We start from the raw sequence: 14,329 nt of genomic DNA on the forward strand, positions 1-14,329 counted from the left end.
CACCCACCACATACACACTGGGGATCGAGCTGGCAACCCAGGCATGTGCCCTGACTGGGAATCGAACCAGCAACCTCTTGGTCCATGGGACAGTGCTCAACCAACTGAGCCACACTGGCCGGGCTCTTTCCTTTTTTTTTTTTTTAAATATATATTTTAATTGATTTCAGAGAGAGGAAAAGAGAGAGAGAGAGAGAGAAAGAAACATCACCGATGAGAATCATCAGTCGGCTGCACGCCCCCTACTGGGGATGGAGCCCACGACCCCAGCATGTTCTCTGACCAGGAATCAAACTGTGACCTCCTGATTCATGGGTCGACGCTCAACCACATAGCAACACTGGCCAGGCTGTATGGACTTTCTGATGGTGGCATTGATGTTGCTTGCACCCCTCCACGCTGGACAATCTGTGTCTTCCTTGTTGAATAAAATCAACCTCAATCATACTTAATGCCCTTAGAAATAGAAGAGGGTGTGTGAGGGGAAGCAGGAGGGACCTGGGCAAAGGCCTCTGCAGGACACAGGACTCCGCACCCAGCACACAGTCAGATCTGGCTGTGCCTTGGGGACTCGCTGAGCCTCGTTTTACCCATCTGTCACTTGGGGACAATACAGCTGCCCTTCAGGATTAGTGATCACACAGAAAGGCCGCCAGTGCCCGCACTGAGGAGGCTGGAGATGACTGGCCGTGACGAGCGATTTCTGTGGGATTGATCTGCGCTCCGTGCTCGGGTTCCCTTGCTTTGTGTGTGCTGATTCTTGGGTTGACAGATGACCTGTGGTCACTCGAGAGCATCTTCACTTGTGAGGAGTCTCACTCTGCTTTTGTCCTCCCTGCCCGGCGAGAGAGAGATGACTGCTTGGGTGGGTGTACACTGTGGGCAGATGGAGACTCAGGCGAAACTTTGGACAAGACCCGTCAGAGTGTCTGGGAGCTGTGATTTCATGATAAGGGAGGGACTGGTTTCTCCTCCTTAGTTCCTTGCCTCTCTTGGTCCTAATGTTTGTGGGCCGATTCCTTTTCATGCCTCGAGGGCCCCTCATTCCGCCCCCGCCCAGCTCTGGGAGGTCATTCAGGGGAGACTGTCCCTCGGGAGGGAAGTGGAGGGCGTCTGCCTGGGTTGCTTCTCCTCTTGACATCCCTTTTGGTCTTCAAACCAGGCTTTGAAGGCAAGGACCTATGGGCTTCCATTTGGGGTGTCAAGCATCTGGGGTCACCACCTGCCCGCCCCTAGGGTGGGAGTCTCCTGCCCTCGAGTGTTAGACCTCAGAGGAGGTACCCAGCGCCTACAGCCTCGGGACTGGCGGCCTGTGTGTGAGCCAGGATCCCTCGCTGCATCTTTGTGCCGCAGACCCGCTGTGTGAGTTTAGATGAGCCCCTTGGTTTCTGGAGGCCTCATTTTTTTCTTTATTAAAATGAGAGCACGGACGTTTGACGTTATCATACTTTCCTAAAGCCCTCAACTCCCTTGGGCATAACTGAAATCTATGAGCAGACCTTCTACAGTAACGGTTCCAGGAGAGCTGTTTGGGTTACTGTGGAGCTATGGTCCTCTGCTGCCCCACCCCCACCCCAGCTCCCCCCAGGAGTGGCCTCACAGGAGATGCTTGAGCAGCTGGAGACGAGCCCTGGGTGGTCTTAGACCTGGAGCCTATGATTAAACAGCACCAGCATCTGCTGTGAGCACCAGCTATGTGTGTTGAGTGCGTGGCCTAGCGGGTGCTCAGCACCTCCAGGCACTCTGACAGGCCGAGGCTTGGGGAGGTGGCTCTACCTAGCCCAGGTCATGCAGGAAGGAAGGGGTGGAGCCTTCGACCGAGCCCAGGGTGCTCAGCTGCAGAGTCTGTCTGCTCAGCTGTGAGCATTACTGCCTCCCTGTGACTTGGGCCTCCAATCGGACACCGGGCATCCTAGCTGGCCCCCGAGGTCGGTTCTTTGACTTGTCACCTCTGATGGCCTCAGCATTTAGTCTTTTCAATGCTCCCAGTTCAGGGATGGGTAGTAATCGGCCAAAAGTAACTGTGTTTTCTACTTAACAAATCGTGTCTGTGACATCAGGTGTCATCCTTGTTCCAGGTGAACGTTATCCCTCTCCCACTGTCCTCATCACTTCCTCTTGTTTGCACAAACAACAGGAGCTGGGCTGTCTGTGATGGGGTGTCATTTACTCCCTATCGGATGAGCGCAGTCTGAACGCAGTTGCTAATGCTAGCATCTCATTTCTCTTGTTTCACCGGCCTTCCTCCGTTCCCTCCCTTCTTTCCGACTGCTCATCACAGGCCACCTTCTCTAGGAAGTTCTTCATGAGCGGCTTAGCTGTCATCTTCAGCGCCAGTGTTTCTTGAGATAAACGCTGTATGTGATTGCATAGTTTCACCTGTACCCCGTCATCATTACCTTTCACGTATTGCCTGGCTGCTTTAGACACGACTTCTTCATCTCTTTGTCCATTCATCCATTCATCAGCTGATCATTCAGCAGCCGTTCTGTTCAGCTCCTTTCCTATAGTAGGTGCTGGGGAACAAAAATGAGGAAAGTGAGCCTCTCTCTTAGGGATCTTGGGCTGATTCACACATAAAAACACAAAAAAGATATTTATGGCTTCCCAGTTCTCATCCGTTGATCATAGTGGCCTTGAACCTGGGCTTCAGCCCCATGGTCAGGAGGGTGCTCCAAGGAAGCAATTTCCATCTAGAAACGGTCTGATTGCCACCCTGGTCCTCGGGCCTTCATCCTGGTGGCACAGGGCCTGAGCATCACTCAGAAGCACCTTCTACATGCTGGCTGGGGTCCCTGGGAAGCAGATGCTGAGATGTAGATTAGTAGGCAGGATGTTTATTAAGGGATGCCTTTGGGATCCACGTCGGTGAAACTGAGGGGACAGAGATCAGGACTAGGCAGAAGGAGAAGTCGAGTTTTGACAATGTCCCTGCAAAGGCCCCAGCCAACCTCATGGGAGCCCTGGAGCTGGGATGGCCCTTCAGAATTTCCCAGAATTGAGACGAGGTTTGGTCCATCATTGTAGGTGGGCTCCCCTGGAAGGATGCTTGATCTTGAGCAAGGTCATTGTCTTGAAGGTCATCATCTGCCAGCACTGTCAGCCGCTGCTCTGGAGGGTGACTGGATGGATATGCCTGCGTGATCACCATTTTATCCCTAGCACCCGGCATACGATAGGCACCCTGGATTTGGGGGGATGGAGTGTCTAAGCTTTATGGAAGCAGCATAGTTAAGTCATCCAGCAAATACTTCCTATTTTAGCAATGATTTTGTTTTTGAGCTTTTCTCATTTGGGAGTGTTCACCATTGGCTTCCTGGAAGAGGCGCCCTTCACTCTGGGGGTGTGACTTCCTGGTGGTTGGCCCTGGGCCAGAGTTGGACACAGTGTTTCCTTGGCTCCCTAGAGGATGACTCACTGAGATGGAGAGTGAATGGGTAAGGGATGTTTTTCTCGGGGAGGGACTCCCCCTCCAGCCAGCCTGTTGGTGCACCTGTCCACCGCAGGAAATTCCCTGCGTAACTTATGCGCACTGACGTTTGAACTCCCAGTAGCCTGGAACTTCCCCAGGGGTCCCATTGGCCCAGTGACGTTATATCATCTCTAAGTGATTGGAAAATTGGAGGCACCACTCTGTTGAGCTGCCTGAAAAATACACATTTTCTCCTCTCTGAGTCACCCCACATCTACAGCTCAGGGTCTAAGCAACCACATGGTCACCCCCGCCCCCTCCTGTATGTAAATGAGCTGTCATTGCAGTTCAGGAAGTAGAGCCTGAGCAGAGAGGAGATGCAATCAGAGATTCTAGATCTGAGACACCCAGCCATTGCCGGCCCCACCCCCTTCCTTTGTATGAGGCCTGAGTGGGGAAGGACTTGTTTGTACGGTCATCCCTCGACCTGGACTTGGACCGAAGGGCAGGCGCTGGACTCTCTGCAAAGGTGCCGTGAGGACCCGTGAAGGCTGGCATGTGGCGAGTTGTTTACAGAACCGAGAGGCTGTTACCGAAAGCCATGGCTTTGATGTTCTGGGTGACAGGACCTGTGTCGGCAGGAAGGGAGGTTGTGAGGTTGCTTCACGAATGTGACACCCCTGGGGCAGGAGGGGAGGTGGGAGGATGCTTGTGAGGGAAAGTTGCATGTAAGTGTAGCTACAAAAAGGAAAGTTTGAGGTGGAGGTGAAAGGCCTCCATGCTTCTGGGAGAGCCGCCTTCCTCCCGCAGCGGCCACCACACCCTCTGTTTTGATGGGAGGCTTTGCCACGCACTTCACAGTTCACAAAGCATTTTCCTACGTGTTCACGCCTTCCGTCCACACACAGGTGCAGCTGCTGGATGCCGTCTCACCCACACGAGCAGCTTCGAGGGGGAGCCTGGCCAGGAGCCCAGGAGTCTCTGACTCCAAGTCCTTTCTTTCTTTCTTTTTAAAATGTATTTTATTGATTTTTTACAGAGAGGAAGGGAGAAGGATAGAGAGTTAGGAACCTCAATCAGCTGCCTCCTGCACACCCCCTACTGGGGATGTGCCCGCAACCAAGGTACATGCCCTTGACCGGAATCGAACTTGGGATCCTTCAGTCTGCAGGCCGGTGCTCTATCCACTGAGCCAAACGGGCGAGGGCTCCAAGTCCTTTCTTCATGGGACAGTGGTGGGTCCTCACGCTGCCTCCTGGGGGCAGTGTAGGGTTTAGGAGCCCCGTTTGTTTCCGGGGCTAGATGGCTGCCCTCCCCCAAGCGTGTGGGCACTTTCTAACCACCCTCTGCCTTTGTTTCTTGAGCTGTGCCTGGGGTGGTGGTGGTGGTGGTGGTTGTGGTGATAAGAGTCCCTGCCTGCTTCCTGGGTTGAGGTAGGGATGAGAGCATACCCCGTTTCTGCACACACTGGCGCCCTTCATTCTGGGGGTGTGTCAGAGAACTGTGCCAGGTAGGATTAGGGGCGCACTTGAAGACATTCCCCGTTCAGTTCCAGGCCATTGCCACAAAGCAAGTGTCACAAGAAAGCAGGTCACGTGAATGTTCTGGTCTCTCTCCTCCCTCCCCTGGCCCATGCATAGAAAAGTTATGTTAGTCCAGCCTGCATGGCTCAGGGGTTGAGCATTGACCTATGAATCAGGAGGTCACAGTTGGACGGTTCAATTCCTGGTCAGGGCACATGCCCGGTTGCAGGCTTGATCCCCAGTGTGGGGTGTGCAGGAGGCAGCTAATCAATGATTCTCCCTCATCATTGATGTTTCTCTCTCTCTACCTCTCCCTTCCTCTCTGAAATCAATACAAACATATTTGGGGGGAAAAAAGAGGAAAGAGGTTATGTTTACACTCTACTAATCTAGTAAGTATTCAGTGGCATTATGCCTTAAAAAACAATGTACATGCCTTCATTAAAAATGCTTTATTGCTAAAAAACGTGAACCGTCTTCGGAGCCTTCAGGAAGACATTGTCTTGACTTTGAAGACATGTAACATGCACGAAGCACAGTAAGACAGTTCCGCCTGCACATGGGCGGCTTCCCCGAGTGCCTGTAACAGCCGCTCCGGCGTCTGGGACCTACGGCTGGTCTCGTGATGATCACATCCAACGTCCTCTAGGGTGAGGGGTCTGTCGTCATTCTGGTCCCCCCACCTTGGAAAGGGGTGTCATGAAGGGGCAGGTGGGCAGCAGGCCTCAGCATGGCAAACGGTGAATGGCTCACCTCCTCACACTCACTCGGAGCGGCTCCCACAGGGACAGGGCCCACCGTTCTCCTTTGTATTAGAAACAACCACAGCTTTCTGAAGAGGCCAGGCATTCGTGAGGCAAAACCCAGAGCGATAGTTTTCACAAAGAGTCCTACCCATCCCTGTCCCCAGACCTCCTTTTCTCTCCCCCAAAGACACCCACGTCCTCTGCTTGTGGGTCTCCCAAATGTCGACTGTGTGTGGTTGAACTTCTTGGAAAAGAAGATGTACGTCTGTGAGCGCATCCGTATGCAAGTATTGAGCGGCTTCTGTGTGCAGTGCTGGTGGGGGGACACCAGGCAGGAAGCTGGTGTCTCCACCCCCCACAGCTTCCTGCTGCTTCGTGGACCCAAAGTGCCTGCCTCTCCTTTGTCTGTGGAAATCTCTGGGCTCGATTCCCAGATCACCCACCTTCCAGATGAAACACCAGGCGAAAGCCTCTCTCCAGCCTCAGTTTCCTGCAACGGGAAATGGGAATAACAATAGCATTTGCCTGAAGGGTTCTTGGGAGGATCACGTGACTGGAGATGCAGGCAGCTCTCCTGACACTGCCCGGCACACGTGAAAGCTCAGCTTGCCCTCTGCCCTCCTCCAGGTCCCTCCCTGGCGTGCTGCCTGGTGGCTGGCCAGGGGGTGGGCTCTGCAAGCCTGGCTTTGGGGTGCAAGGACAGAGGGAGCCATCCATTGGTCTTCCTTCATGGTGGGAGGGGTGGTGGTTCAAACTAAGTTTCAGTGTCATCCTTTGTAGTTTTCCACCCAGTAAATCGTCGCATTTCTGCACAAGGTGACATGGCTTTGGTGAGAAAGGCTTGTGTTTGGGGCTGACGTGGATGGTGGGGACTCGGGCCTTTAGGTCGGTCACTGCCACCCTGCTCCTCAGCTCCGGGTCATTCAAACAGGCAGAAGCAATGGCAGGGATGGTACGCAGAGCTGCTGTGCACCCGGACTCACCACTGTTAACCCGCTCTTCACCCAACCCCCTTCACACACACACACACACACACACCACACATATACAAGCACACACACACAACACACATATACAAGCACACACACACACAAAACACACATATACAAGCACAAACACACACAAAACACACATATACAAGCACACACACACACAAAACACACATATACAAGCACACACACAAAACACACATATACAAGCACACACACACAAAACACACATATACAAGCACACACACACAAAACACACATATACAAGCACACACACACACAAAACACACGTATACAAGCACACACACACAAAACACACATATAGAAGCACACACACACACATGCACACACCGTTTTTTCTGAACCATTTGAGAGTAAGTTGTGGACATGCCCTTTCATCCCTAAATCTTCTCCAACTCAGGCAACTGAGTGTTGCTTCAACTGTATTATCTAACCCACGGGCCACACACCATGTCACCAGTTGTCCCAATAATGGCCTCTGGGGTTTTCCTGGTGCCAGAGCCTCTGCGCTCAGTGGCCACGTCTCCTTACCCCGGAGCGGTTCCGGGGCTGCTCCTAACCTTGACATTTCTGAGGCGTACGGGCCAGTTGCTCTGGGGAACGTCCCTCGGTTTGGGTTGGGTTCTCCCTCTGGAAGGCGCATGCTGTTCCACTTGTTTTACTACGTGTCCTGCAATCCTGGGTGGTCCAGTGTGGCTGGTGGTCACTCCCACGTCTTGTCCACGAGCAAACTGAGGCGTAAGGAGGTCAAGCAGTCAGTCTCTGGCCGCATTCCCAGGAAATGGCCGCGCTGGGATTCAAGTCCAGGATCATCTAGTCTGCCTGCCCCTCAGTGGGAGTAATGGCAGCAGTGAGACCCCAAGAAGAACAGGTATTAATCAAGCACTTGCGGTGAGCCAGGCATTGGGCTAAGCATCCTGCATGCACAGCAGTGCGTCCTTTCCCCATCCCTGGGAGGCAGCTGCTCTGAGTGGCCCTGATTTACAGATGAGGATCAGAGAGGTCAAGTAGCCTGCCCAGGGTGCACAGCTGCTGACGGGTTGAGCTCTGACCCTGGCAGCCTGTGTCCCGAGTCGGCACCTGTTTCCCATGCACTTAGGCCTGTTGGATCTCAGAGTCAGAAGGCACGTGAGACAGGCTCTGCTGACGCCCCGTGATTGTCCTTTCCCAGGGCTTCTCTGGGGGATCAAGCACCCCAAGGCTGGGGCTGCTGCCAGGGTCTTCCTTAGGCAAAGAGGGGGCCCAGCCTGCCCCCTGCTCCTGAGGTGCCTTCGTCCACCTCCGTGGTCTGTTTGCAGCAAGCAGAGGATGTTTGAATGATCTCCAGGTCAAGAATCCTGGGGAGAGGATGGGCACTTTCGTAGCCTGAGTTACGGCTACGTAATTCATCTGACGGCTGCCTCAGCGTGTCCTGCCGAGCAGCCAGGGCCCCAGCCTGTGGGGCGGCTGGTCTTGGCTGTTCACAGTGGCCACTGGCCCCACTGCCGAGGTGGCATTTGGGTGCCATTCAAGGCCACCGCCCCGAGGATGAGGCAGCCTCGCTCACAGCAGTGCTGGTGGTTAACGGCTCAGTCCTGTGTGTCGCATCGGCGCCTCACCTTCTCCTTGGGGAAAAGAAGCGATTACCACCCTGCCTTTTGGGTCGTGGGGAGGAATAGAACAAGGAAGACACTGGCAGAGCGAGGAAGATCCCTGAACACAATGGCCAAGGGGCCTGTGTCTGGGCCCCCACCCTCCTCTCACGTCCTAGGATCTTGGGGGTCTAGCTAGGTCTACCTGTCAGCATCCCGAGAAAGCCCGTGGTCCCCTGGTTCAGGGGCAAGGGCAGGGTTTGTCTGTCAGCCGCAGAGCAGGGGTCTCCCTGTCCCGGGACGGTGTGGCAGGCCGGGGAGCCTGGGAGCAGCAGCCTCCGGGCCTTCAGGCTCAGGGCTGGACAGGCTGCGTGTCGCCCCCTCTGCTCCCTCTTCCACTGGGCTGGCTGGATCCCGAGGAAGAGGGGCCCGGTTAGTCCTGCCCCTGCGCTGGGCCAGTCTCCTTCTTCCCTGGCTTGTCTCTACGGGTGGGAAGCTACCCGACAGCCTGCCAGGCTCGGGGCATTGACGTGGGGCGGCGACCTTCCCACTCTGACCACCCTGGCCGGTCAGGACGGCCTCCCCAAGCTCTGGCAGCGAGCCTCTGGCTGGGCCCACTCCCGGGAGAAACTTAGAAATTTTAGTTCCCTAATTACCATGGAACATTGCTCCGTGGTTTAAAACATTAATTAAAAACATTAATCAACTTGGCCGCCTTGGAAGGAGGTTTTTTGTTTTTTTTTCTTTTCTGGCAAGAGCTGACTTTCTGGGTTGTTGCTGCCCCCCTTACGAGGAGGTGGGGCTGAGCTTGCAAACCAGTGATTCAGCCACACATGGGGGGGTGTCAGGCAGCCTCCTCGGCCTCCCTGAGCTTTACTTTCTACGTCTGTGAAATGGGCACGAGGGTTGGACTCTGAGCTGACCTCCTGGGGTCACCGTGGGTGCTCAGTGAGGTCCCGGGAGGATATTCCTCAGCAAAGTGTCCCGTCCGGGGGGGCTTGTCCGTGGCACTGCTGTCAGGATTTGCTGCGTGTCTCTCGCCCCTCCCAGTTTCTGGAGCGTAGCCCGCCTGCACAGTCTCGTGTGGCACGCCTGGGAGCTGGCAAGGGTTACCTTCTGCTCCATCTTGCAGATGAGTAAACAGAGGAGGGCCGTCAGGCCTGGAGCCGAGGCCGGTGCACACAAACCCCAGACTTTAGCTCCATTCTCATTGGCTTCTCCTGCTCCCCGAGCACTGTGTCCTGAGCCACGATGCTGACCCAGTCATCGTGGGGAGACAGGAAGAGGGGAGACCTTGTCCCTCCTTATGGGGAGGAGACGAAGAGTTAAGGCCCCAGCACTTGCCTCAGTGGAATGCCGATCACTGGCGTTCCTAAGCGTTTGTCACGTGCCAGGCCCCGTGCTCAGCTGTGCAAAGGTTCTTGCTTTGAGAACAGACCTTTAAGATGAGGAACTGAGGCTCAGAGAGTCGCTTGCTCAGGCTCCTAACAGGACGTTGGCAGTAGAACTGGGATGCCAACCCGGGCAGCCTGACCACGAGCCCACAGTCAGCGGGAAGCCGGCGGCTGCCCTTTGGGGTAATGAAGCCAATGCATTTGACCATAAGGAAAACGGCCTCTTCTTTCGGGGCATAAGGCCTGGGAGCGAGGGAGGCTGCCCGCGGGGGAGCGTGGGTGTGCGAGGAGGCGTCTTTCTGAGCGCGCTGTCAGCCGAGGGGACTTCTCCGAGAGAGGGGGCTCCCCGTCTCCTACTCGGAACCGACATTCTGAGCAGCGATGGATCCAACCAGCCCTTGACGGGAGGGGCTGTTGTCGGTCCCCATCACACAGACACATCCACGGGAGGAGGTGACAACCAGAGGGCCTCACAGAAGCAAATGGTGGCACAGTTTTCCTGGAGGAGAGAGGGGATTGATGGTGGGGAATTCGGGCCACCTGGCCTCTGCCCTTGGGGCAAGGGCACTTCTCTGGCTGTTTCCAGAATGGAGGGCAAATTCCCCTTCAGTACTTGTCAGTCTTCTTTATTCCGAGTCTGTGCTCACGGGAGTCCCATCTGCTCGGTGATTTGGCTTCCAAGATGCTGTGGAGTTGGGGATGCTGGGGGTGGGGGGGAGGTCTGGAAGGATCGCTCCATGGTGATGTAACCATGTGGTTTCCTGGGGGTGCCACACCGTCCCTTGAAGAAGAGAAGTCAGTGTCAGAGCTCACCCGCAGAGCGCCTGCTCCTGCTCCGGGGAGTCTTAGGGGGTCCTCGCAGTGCTGATAAGATTAGGGGTGGCCGTCTCGCCCCTTTTGGCCACCTCCTGCAGCTGCCTCGATGATCAGCTAGGATAAGAGGCCCTGGGGACGCTACACAGTTGTTTGTTCCCTGAGTAATTCATGATGTGCACGGATTGCATGCTAGCAGATCGCAGTGTGGGGCCCAGATAAAAGTTACAACCAAGTTAATCTGAGACAGCTTCCCCGGTTTCCATAAGCCCCGCCTCCTGGGGAATGGCTTGGGCATCTGGGACAGGCCGTCCTCAGAATGAAGTGATTCCGTGTTTCTATTCCCCCCCCCCCCCCCCCCCCCGGCCTCTGGCACAATTCGGGCCAGAATTCCTGGAATCGGATGAACTCAAGCTTTAGCGGGGAAGGGCCCTTGCACAGGGTGGATGGGGGAGGCTTGGGAGTCAGGAGACCCGGCCGTCAGTGCTGGCCTCGCCTCGCATGTGATGTCTGAAATACGGAGCTATGAAAAACTCATCTCATGGGACTGAATGGCTTCGTGTATTTCACCGTACATCAGGGTACTTGACACATCACAGTTGCTCAATAAATGTCAGCTCTCCCACTGCTTCTCATTTAGCTCATAGTATATAGGCACTCCTTATTTTTTCTTATTTTTTTTTGCGGGGGGAGGGGTTAATCCTCACCAGGGGATATTTTTCCATTGATTTTTGGAATAGAAGGGAAGGGGAGAGTCAGAGAGATAGAGAAACATCGATGTGAGAGAGATACATCGATTGGTTGCCTCCTGAGTGCAACCGAGGTACGTACCCTTGACCAGAATCGAACCCGGGACCCTTCAGTCCACAGGCCGACACTCTATCCACTGAGCCAACCCGGCCAGGGCGAGTACTTCTGATTGTTTAAGTGAATGAGATGTCTCTTGTGGACATTGGTGCTAATCATTCTCTGTCCTTTTCGGATCTATTTGCAGGATCCTGGGATTTAGGTGCCTTTCGCCTAAAAACACACGTGTCCATTCAACACTCCGGAGGGACCCGAGCGCTGGCCTTCCCTGGACTCCAGCGGTAACGCCTTGAGCTTGGAGGAGGGAGGTAAGGGAATGTCTCCTCTTGAGCCCTATGGGACGGGCTGGAAGTGGCTTTTGGAATTGGTGATGTCTAGCAACTCAGCTTGGGTTGTGGCTCTTGACTTCTCGGCCTGGCTCCCTGGGCAGCTCTGCAGGGCTCGGGCCGTCGGCTTCGGTCACCTCATCCTGACACGTGGGGCATGGCTCTGTGATCGCCTGTGCCGTGTGCCTCGGGAGCTCTCTCTCCTTCAGCCCCTAGTCACGGAAGGAGCCCCCATTTCCAAAGTGGCGCCCCACTCCTTTCCTCCTGGTGGAGGAGGATGCTCTGGCGTCCGGCTGAGACATGTGGGGGCCATACCTGGGAGAGGATGGGAAGGGGCGCTGGGTTAGGAACCAGGTCGAAACGCCTTTGGGGGCACCCGGATGACGGATTCCTCCCTCCCCACCTCCTTGAAGCGCCTGCTCCAGCCACGCCGGGTCTGAGGCTGCCTGCGGTGAAGGCTGGAAATGAACACGGAGGCTTCAGGCAGAGCCAGTCCTTCCTGGTTTTGCTCCTGGCCTCCCCTTGGGCAAATCACCCAGCCTCGCCAAGCCTCGGTTTCCTCATCTGTAAAATGGGGGATCCTCTTAGCACCGGCCTCCGGAGGGGGTTGTGGGTATTGAATGAGACAGTGGAGATTAGGAGGAAAGGCTCCAAAACCAGAGTGTTTTTTTTTTTTTAATTCATTAATTATACCATGTAGAGGTCCTTCCATGCAGCAGGCTGGTTTAAAGTCCTTGGTCTGCTCTTCTCTGTGCCTCCCACCGGCCACCAGATCCGCTTCGGGAAAGCTGGGAATCGCCTTGCAGGCCTGAGCAGACCTGGTTGCTCCCTCCCCTGGACGCAGCCGCGATTTCGGGCCCGTCTCCATTCTTCCCCTGCCCGTACACTCAGCGGCTGGTGAGCTTGTTCCCGCGTGGACTGTCTCAGAGGCCCTGACACCCCGGGGTTGGGCCCCCCATTGTGCGTCCTGTAAGAGCAGATGGATGAGGCCTTGGAAAGGAGGCAGTGGCGAGGGGGAGAGAGAGCTACAGGGAGAACCCAGAGAAGAATGTTTTCGGGATCACTGGAGGAGGTCCGTTGCAATTGCTTTTTAAAGGAGAGGTTGAAGGGAATGAATAAGACGGCGGAAAAGGAGAATGGTTCCCATCGCAGATTTGAACACTACGCAGGGGCGGACAGGTGGATGAGAAAGGTGGACTGGCTGGTGTGCAGATGGCCGGGGAAGGAGAGAATGCGCTAATGCGGCGCGAGTGCCATCTTTTCCTCGTGCCTGGAATTTGGCAGGGTGCCTTGTCTCCAGCAGCCTCAGGGCACAGGGGGATGGAGAGCAGAGGCCTCGCCCTTCAGTCATAGTGGGGGGGGGCGGGGGGGGGGGGGCGCTGGTGCACATACAGGACACTCCAAGCTCACCAGGTGTGTGGGAGGGAGGCCTGGGGCGGGGCCCTGCTCCCTTGGGGAGGTTTCCCAGACCCTCAAAGATGCATGTGAGTAAGACCTGGGAGCTGAGCGCATCTGCGATGAGGCAGCCTGTCTGTCCCACGGACGTCCGCACCTCCGGGCACTCACTGCATTATCTGATGTCCCACTTCTGCCGTCAGAACCCACCTGCAGTGCGGGCGGCGGCAGGACTTCCTGTGCGCGGGCTGCGCGCCTGGTTTGGCCCTCGAGCCCTCGGCAGGTCCTAGAGCAGTGATGGCGAACCTTTTGAGCTCGGCGTGTCAGCATTTCGAAAAACCCTAACTTAACTCTGGTGTCGTGTCACATATAGAAATTTTTTGATATTTGCAACCATAGTAAAACAAAGACTTACATTTGTGATATTTATTTTATATATTTAAATGCCATTTAACAAAGAAAAATCAACCAAAAGAATGAGTTCGCATGTCACCTCTGACACGCGTGTCATAGGTTCGCCATCACTGGCGTCGAGTTTGTTTGCGGAGCCCACGCTCCGGCTCCCGATCCAGGCAACGGGCTTTGGGACAAGTGTGGACGCAGACCTGCGGCAGCCTTTTCCGGGGTCACACTCCCTGCAGCACCCCGAGGGCTGGACAAGCGGCTCCCGCTGCGGGGCAAGGGCGGATGGGACTCCGGTCCCTGGGGCAGAGGATCCAGGGGTTCTCAACCTGGGGGTCGCGCACAGTGAAAATACATCCTGCATATCAGATATTTTACATTGCGATTCATAACAGTAGCAAAATTACAGTTACGAAGTAGCAATGAAAATAATTTTGTGGTTGGGGGTCCCCACAACATGAGGAACTGTATTAAAGGGTCGCGGCATTGGGAAGGTTAAGAACCACTGATAGAAGCTGGAAGAATTGTCTCTCGGGGCTGCAAGCGTGATCAGGGTGGCCTGCCTTCTGTGGATGGAGAAGAGGCTTGGCAGGTCTGACTGGGGGTGACGGGAGCGGAGTTTCCCCAGAATTCAGCTGCTGGGAGCAGGCAGAACAGGGGTAGGTGCTGGATTCAGGCGGCGTAGTCCTGAGCGCGTCCGGGGCGGAGCTGGTCTGCGATGGGGGCTCTGATCCAGGACCGAGCACCTGTGCTCATGCCTGTGCTCCTCCTTGTCCTAAGGGCCCCGCTCTCCCGCCTGCATCCCTGTCTAGAAATCAGCTTCCTGCCAATGGGAGGGCACCCGTGCCTTTCCAATGCGCGAGCCTGGGCCATCTGACTCTTCCTGCCATAGAACAGAGGTGCCAGGAACCTGGACTCCACCTTAGCCCC

General features: G+C 55.4%; 1 long non-coding RNA gene across 5 annotated transcripts in view; it reads left to right on the forward strand.

The window, feature by feature from the left end:
- LOC102258014 overlaps positions 1-14,329 on the forward strand; it is a 333,402-nt gene that overhangs the window by 112,393 nt on the left and 206,680 nt on the right. For all 5 annotated transcript variants that reach the window (XR_001360479.1, XR_314670.2, XR_001360478.1 and 2 more), the window contains exon 3: positions 11,464-11,584. This is a non-coding gene — a long non-coding RNA (uncharacterized LOC102258014). The remainder of the gene's footprint in view (positions 1-11,463; positions 11,585-14,329) is intronic.

The sequence above is a fragment of the Myotis brandtii genome, unplaced genomic scaffold (genome assembly GCF_000412655.1).
Source record: "Myotis brandtii unplaced genomic scaffold, ASM41265v1 scaffold911, whole genome shotgun sequence".
NCBI lineage: Eukaryota > Metazoa > Chordata > Mammalia > Chiroptera > Vespertilionidae > Myotis > Myotis brandtii.